Genomic DNA, 17661 nt, shown 5'->3' with positions numbered 1-17661 from the left:
CAAAGTTTAAGGTCAGCCTAGATGTCATAATGAGACTGTCTAGAAAAATGAAGAAGAAGAAAAGGGAGAGCAGGAGGAAGAGATGAAGAAGGGAAAGGAGGGGAAGAGAGGAAGGGGAGGAGAGGAAGGGGGAGGGGGAAAAGAAAAGGAAGAACCATAACTATGATGGTGTAGCTGAAGGGTAAAAACAGTCCTCCAAATGACATGTCTGCTTCAAACCCTCAGCACCAGGGCGGTCTGCGGTCATTATCTGGAAAAAGGACTTTGTCAGTTGTAATGAAAGGTTCCCGGACAGGATCATTTTGGACTCTCTTGACGGGTCTTGGATCCTTTGAAGAGGGGAAGGTAGAAGATGATGGAAGAAGGGCATGTGAGGATGGAGAGAGTTTAAGCCCTGTGCACACATATATGAGTTCCTGGGACTGAAAAGTCAGGAAAAGGGAAGAGGAGGGAAGGGGAAGAGGAAGATGCGAAATTAGAGAGGAGAGGACACAAGCCAATCGGGTCTATGCTGCTCTCACCCGATTTTGTAATTCCTGGGCCCTTGACAAGTCTTTACTCATTGCTCCGACCACCGCCATTGGCCAGTGAGTAAACTGACCTCTGCATTAGTGACTTCCGATCATCGCTGGGACAAAAGTACCCAACCAAAGTAACTCAGGGGAGGAGGGGCTCTCTTTGGCTCACAGTTTGAGAGGATCAGTCTGTCATGGTGGGGAAGGCATGGTGGTACGAACTGTGTGTGAGGCAGCTGGTCACACAACCATCAGGAAGCAAGGAGAGACGGATGCCGGTGCTCAGCTCACTCACTGTCTCTATTTTATTGTCACAGTCCCCAGTCCAGAGAACGGTGCTACCTGCATGTAAGGTGGGTCTTCCCATGTCATGAAACCCACCTGGAAACTCCCTCACAGATGTGCCCAGGAGTTTGTCTCCTAAATAGGTCTAGATCTTTCTGAACTGACAATTTAATTAACCATATGACCTTCATGAGCCTTGTTGTTCCTTATTCAAAACAGATCCTAACCCAGAGACTGGAGATAAGGAGGTTTAGATATACATGGAGAGGAAGCCTGTAACCATAGAGACAGATGGGAGCCAAAAACTGATAGGCTGCTGCCACTGGGAGCTAGGAAGGCCCAAGGAAGGATCTTCCCCTGGATTCTTCAGATGCATGACCTTGCCCATGCCTTGATCTTGAACTTGTAGCTTCTAAAATGTGAGCTGGTACATGTCTTGTTTTAAGATACCTAGCGTGGGGCATTTTGATACAGAATCCCATAGAGATGAATACAGCATGTACACACACACACACACACACACACACACACACACACACACACACACACACACGGATTGAGCCAATCAATGCCGAGAGCAGTGCTGGAGTGCTCTGGGAAGGCTTCACCCCTGGAGGGTGAGGAAACTGGCCTATGAGATTGGGTAGGAGTTAGACAACCCTGTAGACCTGTGCTGTATGTTGGAGGATGGACAGACAGACAGACCATCATGGGGACACTTAGTGAGTGGGAACAGAGTCCCTGCTTCTGTGCTAGCCACTGTAATCCCTCACTCTGTTCATGTGTCCTTTGGCTTTTCTTCTGAGCCTTTTGGGTTAGATGTCTATCTGTCTGTCTACTACACCCCCCCACCTTTTCTTCTGCCCCTGTCATTGTCTGGCGTGTGGGCTTTGGAGCAGAAGCTCGGAGATCCTGCTGTCCTTGAGCACTGCAGGGAGCACCTGGAGGAGGCACAAAGACACTTTGTGTGGCAGCCCCAACAGCTTCTGCTCCCAGAGTCTACTTGGCAGTGAATGGGCCTTGGACAAAGGCATCCTGCCTGAGTACCTGTAATTGGAGCATCCACGTGCGTGGCCTGCCGTGGCGGAAATGCAAAGGACAAAAGCAAGATGAATGGCCGCATCTCCAGGCTGCCCGTTGCTATGGTTTCTGCGGGGCTGGTGGGGAAGGCGGTTACCAGGCAACTGGAGAGGGACCAAGACAAAGGGAAGCTGGTCAGGGGCAGGTGCCAGTGTATATGGGGTGGGGGGTGGGGGTGGAGAATGAGGTGGGAAGGAGAAAGGAAAAGGAACAGACACAGTGACAGAGGAAGGATAGAAGGGAACAGGAGTAAGGGGAGACGAGAGAAGGCGGAGACACAGACCACACAGAAAAGGGAAAGAGAGACAAAATCATCAAAGCAAGGCACAGTAGGGACAGGGACTGAATGGCTAGAAAAGGGCATCACTCTCTGCGAGCAGGACAGATGGGCTGGTGCCCTTGGGAGATGGGTGGCTGGCAACCCAGACACCTCGCCTATCCTTGCTCCTCCCAGACAGACAGAGCTGAAGAGACACCCCCACCATGCCCCCAGTCCTACCACGGTCTAGCGGAACTTTCTCTCTAGGCTTATAGCTCCTGGAAGCTAGCAGCTCTTGGGCGGGAGGTACCAGTAGCCACGGCACCTGTCCTGTCTCTGGGCAGGACCCACAGGCCATGGTACTCCCAAGAGATTGTACTGATGGATGCCCAGTTGGATGCTGCTCTCCCTAGACAGTGTCTCATTGGTTGCCTACTGTGATGCTTGCTGTGTTCACCGTGTGGGGAACTTGGAGCGGTTCCTTTACCCAGGAAGTAGGCAGCTCCCAAGTGTGTCTGCTTCTCAGGAGATCCTACATGCCAGCTATCTAGCTTGCAAGAACAGAGTCTGAGGCTCTGGGATTGAATGCTTTACCCGAGGCTTCTAACATCCCAGCCAGGATTCCTTCTCACAACCCTTTCTTGGTCAAGGCTTGTTTATATACAAGGGGCAAAAATGTATACATGTTAACTCCGGTGAAAAGGAAGATTTTATTGGAAGGACAGGGGAAGGATGCCTGAGACCAGGGGGTGTGTACAAGAGACTCTTCCATGGCACCCACAGATATCAGAAGCCAAGGAAATACCCCCTCTGTGGTTTCTCTATTTCTCCTTCCTCTACCAGCTCAGCTCATGGGATCCCAGAATGCCAAAACCAACCTTAAGGGATTTTTTTTTTCACAGTTCATATTCTCAGGCGAGAACATGATTGGCTAACTTACACCAAGCACACAGTCCTGGACCAATCCCCTGCGGCTGGGACTGAGGCTTCTCGAAGGTGTGATAGGACTGACTGACTGTGGTCAATTCACTAAGGGCTGTGTACAAACACACAGACTGTGGGTCTGTAAGGATAGGGTCTCCCTACCGAGGAGACCAGGCAGAGTTGTAAGGAACTTACACTTCTGAAGATCTCTGCAGACTGTGGCGTACCATAGGAGAGAAAGTATTTAGGCCCAAGGGGTCTTGAGCCAATGGGGGTGTGTAGGAGGGTTATCATTGATAATGGAACACGTGGGGGTAAAAAGAGGTCAGGGCATGAGTAGGCTAATATATGCCATGATGGGATGAAGGTGGAGAGGAGAACATCATTTCTTCTTTCACTCATTTAATGAGCCCCGGAAACCCATACTGTCAGGGACTGCCAGGTGATAGAGACCCAGTAGAGGAGAAGACATGGCTTGTGTACTCCATAGTCTTAGGTACCAGGCTGTCTTAGAGTCTCTACTGCTGTGAAGAGGCACCATGACCATGGCAACTCATAGGAAGTTTAATTGGGATTAGCTTACAGTTCAGAGGTTTAGTCCATTATCACCATGGTGGGAACCATGGAGGCTTACAGGCAGACATGGTGCTGGAGAAGGAACCAGGAGTTCTGCATCTGGATTGACAGATGGCAGGAAGAGAGAGAAAATGGTAGGTAGGCTTAGCTTGAGCATCTGAAACCCCAGTGACACCCTTCCTCCAACAAGGCCACGCCTACTCTAACAAGGCCACTCCTCCTAATAATGCCACTCCCTGTGAACCAACCCATGGGGGCCGTTTTATTCGAATCACCACACAGGCCGTGCCTGGGTCATCTGACAGTCATCATAGGGTATGCTATCAGAGAGATGTCGTGAGGTCACAGGAAGTGAATGAACAGAAGCACCAGGGAAGGTCAAGGGGAGCGAAGCTGGAAGGATGTAGAGACGGATGATGTCAGAGTGAGTGTTGGCCATTGTGAAAGAATCTCCCAGTGAGCTTTCCATGATGGGGGTACAGAGAATTGTGTGGAATGGTGGTGAAGAAATGACAGATAAGTCTGGGGACTGTTGGAGAGCTAAAAATTCGTGGGTTTGTCCTAAAGACACTGGGAGGCAACATTGACAGAGTGTGTCACTCTGCACTTGTCTTCCAACTCTTGATCCTCCTGTCTCAGCCTCTTCAAGTGCTGGGATTACTGGCATATACCACCGCATCTGGCTTCTTAAAAGATTTCAACAGGAATTTGTCTTCTAGAAAGATCATTGACAAAAAAGAAGTACAGGTGGGATGAGGGGGTTGGAGGTAAGGAGGTCAAGAGAGAATGTCTGTCTAGCACACCCTTCCCAGTGCTGGGGTCAAACCCAGGACCTTAGGGATGCGAGGCAAGCTCTCCACCTGACCCACCCCTCAGCCCCAAGGTCTCTGCAATGGAAGGGAGACAGTTGTGTGGTTCTTCTATCCAATAGAAACATCCCAAGCTCCAGCCCCATGATTTTATTAGCAGTAAAAATTACTGGACACCGGTCGGGGAGCCTTTGGGTGGCGGTGTCTGCAAATTGTAGGGAACTCCCATGACACAGCTTTCCCGAGTCCTCACCCATGCTGGGATGAGTTTTTCAGTGATTTCACTGTCCTTGGGTCACCCATGCATTTGCAAGTCTATTGACCCACTAAGCTAGAGCAGAGAGGCATTATTGCTTTGGTCCGCAACTGGTGCCGCATCTAGGGTGAATAGGCATCTGTTTAAATCTCCCCAGGAAAAGTCACACACAGAGGCATCACTTCCTGAAGAGCAATGTTTCAACAACCTTCCTAGGGCACTTAGCTAAAAACCCCGATTACAGGGCTCTGTACATCAGAAATCAATTTGGTCTGTGACAAAAGCCCATGGATCTGTATTTGAAAATGTGCTGAAGTCAAAATCTTTCCCAGGCTGCTCTTTAAGAAACTTCATCTGAGGAGTAGGAAGGCAGGGGGGTGGAATCAGGAAGATCCTTGGAAACATGCTGCTGGCTCCCACCTTGAAACCAAAGAGCGTTTCATGGCCCTCGTGGATTTTCCCAGCAGTGGTTCTAATTGGTTTGCTATTATCATTTCACATATATATCATGCCACACTCTCGACCTCCAGCAGCTGTTGCTTGTAACTGGGAAATAAGAGATGGCAGGATGGGACTGTAATAGCTTCCCCTTCTTGTCGCCTTTTTTTTGTGCTTTGTCAGTAGCCCTGCTGTGGTGGGGACAGTGGAGGGGACATTAAACTTTATCGAAGACTTTGTGCAATGTCACAGACACTGTGGAATTCTGTCTTCCCTCTTTAGAAGCTGTGTGACATGGGATGACACCCTTCACTTCTCTGTACCTCGATCTCAGAGCTAATTAGGACTTCCTTCAGAGCATTGAAATGAGGGTTCATTTTTATTACACTGCTGTGAATTCATGATCCTATGTAATTACGCTTATCCCCCTCTCTCTCTTCTATATCTCTCCTCTCCTCTTCTCTCTCTCTCTCTCTCTCTCTCTCTCTCTCTCTCTCCCCTGTCTCTTGTGTGTGTGTGTTTGTGTGAGTGTGCATACATGTGCACATGCACACTCTCATGTGCATGCACAAGCCACAGGCCAGCCTCAGCTGTTACAAACTCCCTGATTTTTTTCGAGGCAGAGTCTCTCACTGACCTGGGGGTTGCCAAGTAGGCTAATCTGCCTGACCAGCTCCAAGACCCCTCCTGTTTCTGCCTCCTCAGTGCTGAGATTACAAATCTGGGTCATCCCTCTTGGCTTTTTGTTCTTTAAATTTGTGTTCTGGGGATTGAACTTAAGTTCTCAGGCTTGTATGGTAGACTCTTTGTCCATGGAGTATTCTCTCCAGTCCCATTCGTTGTTGTCGTTGTCATCATCATCATCATCATCATCATCATCATCATCATCATCATAGTCCTCACCATGGACTATCCCATTGTTAGCTCGTGAATGCCACCTCAGTTTGGTCCTCTAGTCTTTTGCAAAGGTCTCTAACATCTCCACAGCTTTTCCATACTTAGGTCTGGGAACATTCTCAGACTCTTCTTATGTATTCTCTGCTCAAATACATAAGTCTAGTCTATTTTCCCCCGAAGGACCAGAGATTTCTTTTTACAGGACACTGGTCTGTGCGACTGCAGTCTGAATGCTGGCAGAGTTCATGGCTTTCAGGTTTAGATATTGGGTCTAGGCACCCTTTTTCTTGTGGTGCTGGGAATAAAACCCAGGACCCCATGCATGCCTGGCAAACACTGCCAGGGAGCTGCCTCCCAGCTTCAGATATCACCTGAAAGCATTTAGAGAGGCTGGTAAAGACATAAATATGCCTTTTAAAAAAGGGAGATGCATCCTGAATTCATACCAGTATTTCACATTCGAACTGGGGATGGTGTAGCTCTTCTTTAAGTTTCTATTTCTAAGTCATACAAATGGAAAGGCTTGGCTCCTGATGGCAAGACATAAGAAATGTATTTACTTTAAGAGCCAAAAAATGCCCCATCTTTTGGACTTCTAATAAAGGTGTGCTTACTAACACTATGATTAGTTGAAATATTACTTAAAAATACTTTAATAGTATGACTTGGGTTTTTACTCTGTGCTAAGTATGGCACATTCACCCTCTTGGTTAACCTGTGACCAGGCCAGGAAGTATAGGGCGGTCATTGTTCCCATTCTAACTGATGAGAAAATGGAGGCTCAAGAACTCAGAAAGCCACGAAGGAGACATCTGGAGCCCTGGCCCTGTGACCCCATTGCTCTCCACTGCCTCTTTGCTTTGGGGAACTGTTAACATCTGCCGTCCAACTGTGGGTGATGCCTGCTGTGCAGTAGTCCTGAAGATGCCTGGACACTCACTGTTTGGAAAAGAGCAGAGAACCAAGAACTAAGTGTTATTGGTAGCATAGGAGAAGTCTTGAGATGTCAGCTTCTGCCTCCCAAGGGACACACTGTTATTTCTGTTTTCTTAGCTAATGGTCCAGGGGTGGAACATTTCTTATCTGCTGCCGGGTTACTTGAAGTCAGGGGAGTGGTAAGGAACCTTGAGGGACGATGCCACCAGGCACAAGACTGAGCCTCCTGGAGTTTTTGTAGGGTCAATGGCTCCTGGCTTTTAATCATTAGCTCCTGCAATTTCCCCAGCATGGTCTTTGCTTTGTACTTTGTCTGGTTCAAGTCCTAGCCGGCTTCCGTCTCCCCTTGCTTCCTCCTCTGCTTATTGCCACATGCTCTGCTCTTCCGCAGTGTGAAGAAGTTTCTGGTTACAGCGGGTTACATGGTGATTTCCTCAAATTAGCAGTCACTCAGAAACCTCAGAAGGTGACTTCCTTCCAAAATTATGACAAAAATCCACTTTAAATGAAGTTACACTACACCGGAGTTGGCCCAATGGCTGGTGTCCTTACAGGAAAGCCTCGTGGTGACACTTGTACTAGTGTACACAGACCTGCCATGTACACACCAAGACCGGGACAACACAGGTATACATCAAGGAATGTCAAAGATTAGAAAAAAAAAATACCAGGAGCAAAGAAGAGGCCAGCAAGGTTCTGCTGGCTCTGTGACGGTAGACTTCCGGCTTCTGGAACTTTGAGAGAATGGGTTTCTGTGGTGACTCTGACCAGCAAACAGAGTCCTGAACTGGGAGAGTAGACACAGGATTGGGGGAGGATCTTAAGGGACAGAATCATCCTGAATCATCCTGATGAAGGCAGGCACTGAGAGTGTAAGCCCCTCAAGACACACTAGTGGACAGATCCCTCCCCTGAGGACCTACAACTGTCAGGTTCCACCCACAGAACACTCTGCCCTAACTACAGGTCCCAGTCCCTCTTACCCCCCAGCCCTGATCCCCTACAGAGTAAAAAGCCCAAGCTCTAGACTTGAAATCCCACCAATCTCCACCCTGGAAAGAGTCACCCTGAAAATCGCCCCTTCAAGAAACTCTACATAAACCCTGCCTTTTCAGTTCCCTTCTGTTTCTCACCCGAGCAGAGGCCACCACATTTCTGCCTTTTTTTCCCCCCTCATGATAAATCTCTTGTGTGAGGTTTGTTGTGTGGTGTAGCTTTGTGGTATTCTTTGGCTCCCAGTTGCTAGGATACCTTCCCGTCGGCACTGTAACTCTGACAGAGAGAACACGTGGCAAAGACATCCTAGGCAGGCAGAGCAGCCCAAGCTAAGGCCAGGAGAGGAGCCAACAGCTTTGGCGTCCAGAGGAGCTGTGTATGGGACAACTTTCCAGCATGGTGCAGGACCTGTGTGACATGAGGTATGGCCAGATCAGAATCTCCAAGGCCACATGAGGTACTTCAAAGGTTCGTGTCTGTACCAGGTGACCATGTTAAGTGTGTAAGCAAGAAGAGGTGGTGGTGACCAAGGGTTGCTTTCCACGCCCCAGGGTTCTGTGATCTTCCTGCTGTCATTTGGCTCAGTGTCTGGAGAAGGCATGAGACATCCTCTTTGGGTGTGTGACTTGCTTTTGGGCCACGCTGGGCCCACCTTGCACCAAGGTGAGGGTGGTGTCAATGGAGGAAATGCCTCCCCCCACCCTCCCTCCTACATTTGGCAGACCTCAGCTTAGCTGCATTAGGCACACTTGGTCTTCTAGCCTTCTGGGGCACCCAACCTTTGTCATTTCAGGTTTTGCGTTCATTTTCCTAACCAAGAAAGCCAAAGCAGGGCCTCTCTGCCTCTGCCCATCTGCAGCCTAGGCTCCTTCCTGCAAGGGAATGTAGACATGGGTATATAGAAATGGTCTCCTTCCGCGTCTGCTTTGTTAGTCCCGTAACTTTACTGGAGATGTTCAGGAGGGTCCAAGGACTCCTGAGTGGACCTGTGAGGGATGACACCGAGGGCGGAGGGCTGGCCCAGCCTGCTGACTGGTGGCCTGGCCCTCTGTCCATCACATGAAGCTTGGCTCCCCCCCCCCACCTGTTCCCTCTTTTCTCTCCTGTTCTTGAAGAGCCCACCACCACCCCTCAGCAAACGTAATGCGGTATTGGGCAGGGGAAAAAGAGGACCTGAGGTTTTCATAGCAGGTCAAGGGTGCTTGTTGAGCAAACCCCGTAGCTCATCCTTATCACAGCTGACTGGGTCTGCTTCCCCGCTATGCCAGTTTCTAGTTGTGACCTTGGTCAGCCATGGTCTTCTCTGTGCCTCAGTTTCCTAGTCTGTCCAATGGGGGCAAGCATTCACCGTGACAGTTACATAAGAGGATGCCTGCTGAGCTCTTGCGTACTCTAATTGCCAAATCAGTGTTGATTAGCTTTCCTAAGGGTGGCTGCTTTTATTTATAGGAGTGGAGACTAGAGGGATTCACAGGCTGAGCTAAGCCTGGATCCTGCTTTGATGATTGCTCAGTGTCATCAGCGGCCTCATTGAACCATTGGAGCCTCAGCCTCTTCATCTTTAAAATGGAAGAGGTAGCCACTCCTCTCCAAGTGTGTAGAATGACTTGAGACCATGTTTGTAAATGGCTTGTCACTGAGCTCTGTGTATGCTCTGCTTTTGTTCATATATGCAGGTGCATGTATATATGTGTGCACGTGCACATGCATGTGAAGGTCAGAGGGCAACCTTGGGTGTCATTTTTCAGGGACTGTTCACCATTTTTGTTGTTGTTTTGAGGCAACAAAGTCTCTCCCTGGCCTGAAACTTGGCAAGTCAGCTGAGCTGGCTGGCCAGTAAGCCCCGAGATGGTGAACAAAGCTTTCAGAATGTCCTGGGCCCTGATTGAGTCTATAATTCTCCTTCCTGCTGGGAACAAACAGCCAAACCATCATGTGTGAGGCTTTTGATGGGTTCCAGGCAGTGTAACCCATGAGTTAGGTTCTGTCAATTCCACTTGACAGGAAGACCAAAATAGGTTCAGAAAGCCAAAGTCACCTGGCCAAAGTGACTCTGTTTGTGTGTGGTGTATTACTTACACCTCCCCACCAGCATGAGTCCAGTGGTCTGGGCAAGTAGAATAGCAAAGCTGTCCTTGTGGTTCAAGGCTCCAAAGGCACCTGGGGGCAGCTGGACCATGGGAACCTAAGCTAGAGTGATAGATAGGTCTCGACAGTGCCTGCTGCAGCGTACACAGTGAGATACAGACCAGGTCAGGTCCGGCTATCAAGTCACCACCCCCTGCCTTTTTCCAAAGCCAATCTTGTCAACTTGATCTTCTGCCCTGGACTCCAGCTGTCCTGAGGATGTTCCTCTGGCCCATGTATTATGCAGACCTAACAAAATGTGTGCTGCAGAGATGAAAACCTTCTTCCTGGAAATCCTCCCTGGTGCAATACACACATTGGGTGATTTTCTTCCTCCTTCTTTGCAACATTTTGTTGTTGTTGTTGACAATCCTGCACAGCATTTTTTTTGACACAGCAGGGACCCAATAACTCTGTTATGATTCCATCAATAATCCTGTTGTGAGTCCTTCATTAGTGTTGTCTCTCAGCAGAGTGGCTTGGCTATACAGCCAGAGCTGTGGCGGCTTCCTGCGTGCCACAGCCCCTCTCCACCTCTGGCTCTTACGATCTTCTTCTCCCCTTTTCTGCGATGCTCCCTTGGTCTTATGGAGAAGGGGTGTGATACAGATCTACCAACTGCGGCTGAGCTTGCCACACTCACTTCTTCTCTGTACTCTGGCCAGCTGGGAGTTGTAGCTGGAGTTTTCCTGTGTCCACCTGGCTCCTGCAGCCACTCAGACCCAAGTAAACACACCGAGACTTGTATTACTTACAAACTGTATGGCCATGGCAGGCTTCTTGCTATCTGTTCTTATATCTTAAATTAACCCATTTCTATAAATCTATACCTTGCCATGTGGCTCTTGGCTGACCAGTATCTTTACATCTTACTTCTCATGGTGGTGGCAGCTGACAGCAGCTCCTGACTCAGCCTTCCACTTCCCTCAGCATTCTCCTCTCTCCTTATCCAGTCTGTACTATACTTCCTGCCTGGCTACTGGCCAATCAGTGTTTTATTTATCAATCAATGAGAGCAATACATTCACAGCATACAGAAAGACATCCCCAGCAGGGAGTATCTATATTAACCACATCTATTGGAATAAGTTTCTCTCCAGGCAGTGGTGGTGCATGCCTTTAACTCCAGCATTTGGGAGGCAGAGGCAGGTGGATCTCTGTGAGTTTGAGGCCAGCCTGGTCTACAGAGTAGGTTCCAGGACTGCCATGCTACCCACGGAAACTCTGTCTTGAAAAATAATAATAATAAAAAAGTCTCTCTGAGAAGGTTGTGACCTGCACAAATCAATTGGTATAAGAGTAAATATTTAGATGCTACTTTGGTGCTATTTCCATTAGCAAAATGAAGAGCTATTCGTAGGTGATGACCGCTGGGGGATGTGGTCCCTGGTATGTTTCCCATGTTCCAGTGGATGGTTCTTTACACGTGAATATAAAGGCAGTGCTGATCGGGCTCAGTAGAGTTAGGAGGGATATGTGGCAATTGGGACACAGCTTGGCCATTAGGAATTGTCTGGGTCTAATAAATAATGCTTTGATAAAATGGCCCCACCCACAACAGAAAAAGAAAAGTGCTGAATTGTAGCATGTGCATGGCCACATAAATTCTCTTTATGAACTCACTGAGCAAGACCTTGGGTGCAGACAAGTCACAATGAGCTTTAAAGCTGATGGGAGCCTATTACAGCTCTTACCACTGGGTCCAGCGCCTGTGAATGTTGGAGGCAGATAATTATGGATGGTCTGGGTTTGGGTCCTAACTGTGCCTAATTCTTAGTAACTGTGTGAAGTTGGTCAATTTACTGACCCTCCAGGGGACAAGTTTTCTCATCTGTAAGTGGGGACACTAAGAGGATTTTGGTTGGGGGTTGTGGAGAGAGAGGAGATGAAGTATTGTTGAAGTGTTGGTGGCTTGGGCTGACACACAGAACACAGGAAGTAGCAGCTATACTGAAGCAGACTGGAAAGGCCCAGCATCAATCAAGACAGGTGTTGCTATAGTAACAGATAACCACTAGTTCACGGTGGCTTAACATAAAACTTTGTTAGTCCTGTGGTGTCACGAAGACCCGCTAACAAGGGTTAGGGTGGGGGCCTTTGCACATTGGGGTTTTGCAGGATGTTGATGTGTTTTCAGGATCACTGTAGCAGGAATAAATGAAGGAGAAGATACAGAATTGTGAGCTCTCTTCCAAAGCTTCAGCTAGCAGTGGCACATGTCACTCACATCCATATTTTATCAGCAGACACAACAAGCCAGGGAGATGTGGATGTTACAAAGTGTGAAAGAGTAATCCTGCCTTGTTCCTGAATCTCTAAGTAGATGGCCTTGTAGATAAAAACACATTCACCCTTCTCTCTAGTAGATTTTTTTTTTCAATAATAAACTATTGTCGACATTGAGCAGGGACAGTAGGTAATATTATCCCATGGGTCAACCCCTTTGTGTAGCATGAATCTTAAAGAGTCTTATTAATAAAATCAAACCTGAGGCCAGTTATTGGGGTGAACACTGGAAGATCAGAGAGACAGAACAAGCCACAGCTAACCTCACCTGGCCAACTTCTCAGCTGGTCTTGTTTCCTCAGACTGGATGCTTCTGTGTCCTCATCCGAATGGCTCTCAGCTGAACTGTGCTGCTAGAAAGCCTGAAAGCTTAACCAGCCAAATGCTTAACCAGCCAAATGCTGCTAGTTTCTGGTCCTCATGCCTTATATATCTTTCCTTTCTACCAGCATTCCCTGGGATTAAAGGCTCGCTTTTTGGGATTAAAGGCGTGAGTCACCATGCTTGGCTGTATCCTTGAACGGATGGATTTCTGCCTCTGGAATGCTAGGATTAAAGGCGTGTGCTACCACTGCCTAACTGAGTATCTAGTGGCTTTTCTGTTCTCTGACCCCAGATAAGTTTATTAGGGTACACAATATTTTGGGGAACACAATACCACCACACCTGTGTGTCTGTAGAGGCCCTGGAATCAGCCACCCAGGGCCCTGAGGTCTCAAAGAACATGAGCAAGGAGTGCATCTCTTTCCCACTGTTGTTGCTCAGAAGAGGACATTGGGTAAGCATGGTGTCCAGGCCAAGCTGTGCATGTCAAACAGATGTGGGAACAAGCCTGGAACCTGGGACACTCTCTCTGTGTCTTCAATCCCTGGTCCCTGACTTCAGATTCATGAGGCTTGCTGGTGAGTGTGGAGCAGGAGAGGGACATGCCATAGATCTTCAACAGTGCTGAGGAAGGGTCTGGCTATGTTGTGAAGGACACCTCTGTAAGAATCTTCAAAGGGGGGAGTTCAAAGCACAGGTTAGAAGTGCCAGGAGAAGGGACAGGTACTTTGAAGATTTGTTTTTATCTCTTAAAATTATGTGTCTCTGTGTGTGTGTACATGCACATGTGAGTGCAGGCACCGAAGAGGTCGGTGAATCTCCTACATCTGGAGTTCCAGGTGGTTGTGATGCATGTGAATGCTGGTGCCCACACTCAGGAAAATAGCATGAGGGAAGGAGGGAAGGACCAGGGAAAGTCCAATAGAGGACATTTGGAGCTGAAATTTGAAGGTAGGGTGATGGATAAGTGAGGACTCTTCACGTTACAAGTGACCTAGAAGCCAATTCGTACTTAAATAATAATGTGAATTCATTGTTCAGGGCAGTTGGGGTCCAGAGGAGCATTAGGGTACAGAGTGGCTTGATACTCGTGGCACAAATTCCATACCCAGGGATGTAGTTATTTTGTGTCTTGTGGGGACCCTGAATCACATTTGTGCATCTTGAGGGATGAAGGGTCTTCTGTCTGATAGTCCTTTTGGAAGATGAGAGAATCTTCTCTCCCAAGATCCTTTGCAAACACACTTCCTGGTTTTACATATCCATCCACAAATCAATCACTGTGCCCAGGGGATGGATACCCTGATTAGCTGAAACCAACCTATTCATCCATGTAGCTGAAATTGAAGAGTACCGTCTCCCGAAAGGATATTAAGGATACTGTCGAAAAGGGGGATGTAATGTGAGACCACAAACATCAGAATATCCATTGCAGTTGAGTTTTGGGGGTGGGATGGGAGCAGCTTGCTGAGAGTTATCCCAGTCTGTTGGGGAGTTCTGGGAAGAACTTTTGCAGATGGCCCGAGTTCAGTTCCCAGAACCCACATCAGGTGCTCACCACCACCTATAATAGCAGCTCAAGGGGACCACACACTCGCCTTTAGGGGTACTGCATTCACATACACACACTCACACACATACACACTCACACACACATACACTCACACACACTCATTCATATACAGTTGCACAACACACACACACACACACACACACACACACACACACACACACCCCAAAACAAATAGAACTGGCCTGTCCATCAGAACTTCCAGCAAGACCCGGAGTCCTGTATTCTGGTCATTGCTGCATTACATCTCTGCCTCTCTGAAATATTGCATAGACCCTGGCCATTCTTCTACAAATCTCAGTCCAACATGTAGGGTACAAGTGCATTTGGAAGATTATATTGGGGTCTTTATTATGCCTTTTCTGTATCAAGTATGGGGGCTTGCTGGTCTTTGATTGACTGTCCCTCGTAGGACTAGCCAATCCATAGGATAACGAACAAGCCTGCTGAGCACGTCTTTCAAATAGAACTCAGCCTCATTTCTTAAGCTTTGATGTTCTAAATGACTGCCCAGTAATCAGGCACTAGATGGTCCTAGCCTCAGCGCCTACAGGAGCAAGCCAAATAGCCAGTGAAAATCATAGCAAGGCCCTTGCCCCCATGGTCTGACTGTCCCCCTAGCTTTTGAGTGACCCTGGTGCTTTTCCACATGGTCTTGTGGCATCATGTTCCCTCTCTTGGGGGACTGTGAGTGGTAACCTCCTTTCTGTGGCTACCTATGTGGGTTTCTGTGTCTACTGCTCTGTTGACCTCACATACCTCAAAATTTCTATTAATTTACTTATTTAAAAACATGGCGGTGTCTGTTTTTTAACCTCTTGCCACCCTATTAGTATGATTGTTAGTTTTAATTATCAACTTGTCACCATCTAGAATCAACCAGGGAAGAGTCTCGAGATGGGATTGTCCAGATCAGGTTTGCCTGTGGGCAGGTCTATGGGGGATTGTCTTGATTACATTAATCAATGTGGGAAGACCTAGCCAGAAAGTGGGTGGGACCATCCCCTGGTTTCGGGTTTGGACTCTCTGAGGGCAGAGAAGGCTCACTGAGCACTAGGTACACATGCATTTAGTTCTGTCTGGTCTTGACAGCCACTCCTGGTGAGAGAGCCAGAAACCAGCGTAAGACATAAGGTACAGATTGGTGACTCAGGGGTAGCTGAAGGAACTTTGAACAGAGGGGACAAGACTGCGAAGAAGTTGAGATAAGGGCAGACGTGGAAGATTCCACCTTGGCCAGCTCTTTCTTTGATCTCTTCAAAACGGTGGACCAAAGAAAAATATGGTGTTGTACTGCAATGGGAGTCATGACCACTTCACAAAAAGGGAGTTCAGGACTTGGAGTTACATGATAGGATTTATACTAAAGTGTGAGTCATTGACTCTGCCCTTGTCTAAACCAAGGAGATGCTGGATCCTGGAACAGTGAGACTCTCTGGATGAAAATAAATGAGTCAACGGCGAAGGATGGAGGGAGGTTCTACTGCAAACAGTGAGGGCCAAGAACTGAAGGGAGGGGAACTCAGAGACAACTACTTTCCATTTCCAAGTGTGTTCAGAAGTCATTTCAGTAGAGTGAGTCTCGCTCACACTCTGTGCCCCAATCCCAAGATAGTTTTACAGTTTTCACGTAGGGAACAGGCATGGGCATGAGATACCATGACATTTCCCAATGGCATCAAGACCTGACCAGGCTGGAGGACACCGACTTGTGTTGGTCATCAACACGACAGGATCTGGAATCATCCAGGAGACAAAGTCTCCAGGCAGAGCTGTGAGGGATTACCTGGACTGGGTAAGCCTCTGGGCACTTTCGATAAGGCTTTTCTGGCTTAGCTTGAGATGGGAAGATCGTCCCTAAATGTGTGTGGTAGCATCTCACTTGGCTGTGCTCCTGGCCTGAATACAGAGAAGAGAACAAGTGGAGTACAAGCGGTCACCCCCTTCTGCTTCCTGACGGGGCTGCCTCACACCGCTGTCACTGTGAGCCCCTCATCATGATGGACTCTACCCTCCAACCACAGGCCAAAATGAACCTTCCCTCCTTTTGTCCGGGCATTTTGTCTCAGCAACTGGAAGAGTAAAGAATGCATTTGAATTTGTATGAAATTAGAATACAGCTTGCAACTCTCTTGACACCTTACACCCTTGGCGCCCTACACCTTGGCACCCTACACCTTGGCACCCTACACCCTTGGCGCCTTACACCCTTGGCGTCCTATACTCTTGGCGCCCTACACCCTTGGCGCCCTATACCATTGATGCCCTCCACTTTGCCCTGCACCCAGTCTCCTCTGTCATTAATGTCTTGTCTTATTGGGTGTCCTTTATTCATGAACTGATATTGGCATGTGGTTATTGACCCAACTCCACAGTCCATTTGGGTTTTGAGAGTTTTTGCCTCATATCATTTCCTGGACTGGGACCCTCAGATACGAACATGTCTTTAGGCTCTTCTTGGCTCTGGCTATCTCTTAGACTTTCCCCATTTGCACATGACCTTGGCCATCCTGGGGAGTGCTAGTCAAGTGTTTATAGAGCACCTTGTGATTGGGGTGGGTCTGGCATTTCTCTCATGATTCGATGGTGCAATGTGGATGGGGAGAAAGACCCCAAGGTCAAGTGCTATGTCAAGGGTATGAGGTATCAAAATGATTGATGACTGTTAATGCTGAACTCAATCAGCTTCTCTGCTATAAAATCACCTTTCCTCTCTTGTTCCACATTGTGTGTTTTGAAGAGTTCTCAGTACGTAGCTTACATTTAAGGAGTGTTGTATGCTGCCCATCTTTGATGGCAAGAAATTAATCATCTATATGTATGGTATGAGTTCTCCAGATCTGATTCCATTATGATTATTGTACACTAACCTTACAAATTAATGTGATCCATTCTGAAAGTCCATACTTGTGGCATCATACAGGCATTATCCACCCTTCTAACCCAATTTTATGGTTGTGCAATCTCCCCCAGGCCTCCTCCCCCTGTCCCTTACAAGCTGAGAAGGGCTACATGGAGGAGGCTAGATCCCCATATGGTAGAGGGCAAGGTCTAGCCCCAGAAGCGTTAATTCCCAAGTAGCATCAATTAGGCTGGAAGAAATGTGTTATAGAAGCAGGATATTTACAGTGGGTTGTTCAGGAATATCAGGACTAATTAGCAAGGGTGCTGGGATGGTTCATGTCCATAATCGATCATGCCAAATGCCAACAGTTGCTCCTGGCAACTGTAATGGGAAGCCTGGAAGACACGGCAAGGCTCAGAAGGGACACCACAAAAGGGGACAGGAAGAGCTTATATTTATAAGAAATGCAACAAAAAACAAGTGTCTATTTTTGCTTAGAAAGATTCAAAACAAACTCCACACCTTGATCCAGTGTGGA

At 47.9% G+C, this 17661-nt stretch overlaps 1 long non-coding RNA gene across 2 annotated transcripts in view; it reads left to right on the top strand.

Annotated features, from left to right (window-relative positions):
- Positions 1-7269: 7269 nt before the first annotated feature.
- Positions 7270-17661, top strand: part of LOC102911224 (uncharacterized) — a 71415-nt gene continuing 61023 nt past the window's right edge. Inside the window, exons 1-2 of one of the 2 annotated variants that reach the window (XR_013047527.1) lie at positions 7270-7847; positions 8215-8393. This is a non-coding gene — a long non-coding RNA (uncharacterized LOC102911224). The remainder of the gene's footprint in view (positions 7848-8214; positions 8394-17661) is intronic. The other variant, XR_013047526.1, reaches the window with a different exon arrangement.

Source organism: Peromyscus maniculatus, chromosome 23, assembly GCF_049852395.1.
Source record: "Peromyscus maniculatus bairdii isolate BWxNUB_F1_BW_parent chromosome 23, HU_Pman_BW_mat_3.1, whole genome shotgun sequence".
NCBI classification, from domain to species: Eukaryota; Metazoa; Chordata; class Mammalia; order Rodentia; family Cricetidae; genus Peromyscus; species Peromyscus maniculatus.
This window is presented reverse-complemented; position numbering and strand designations above follow the sequence as displayed.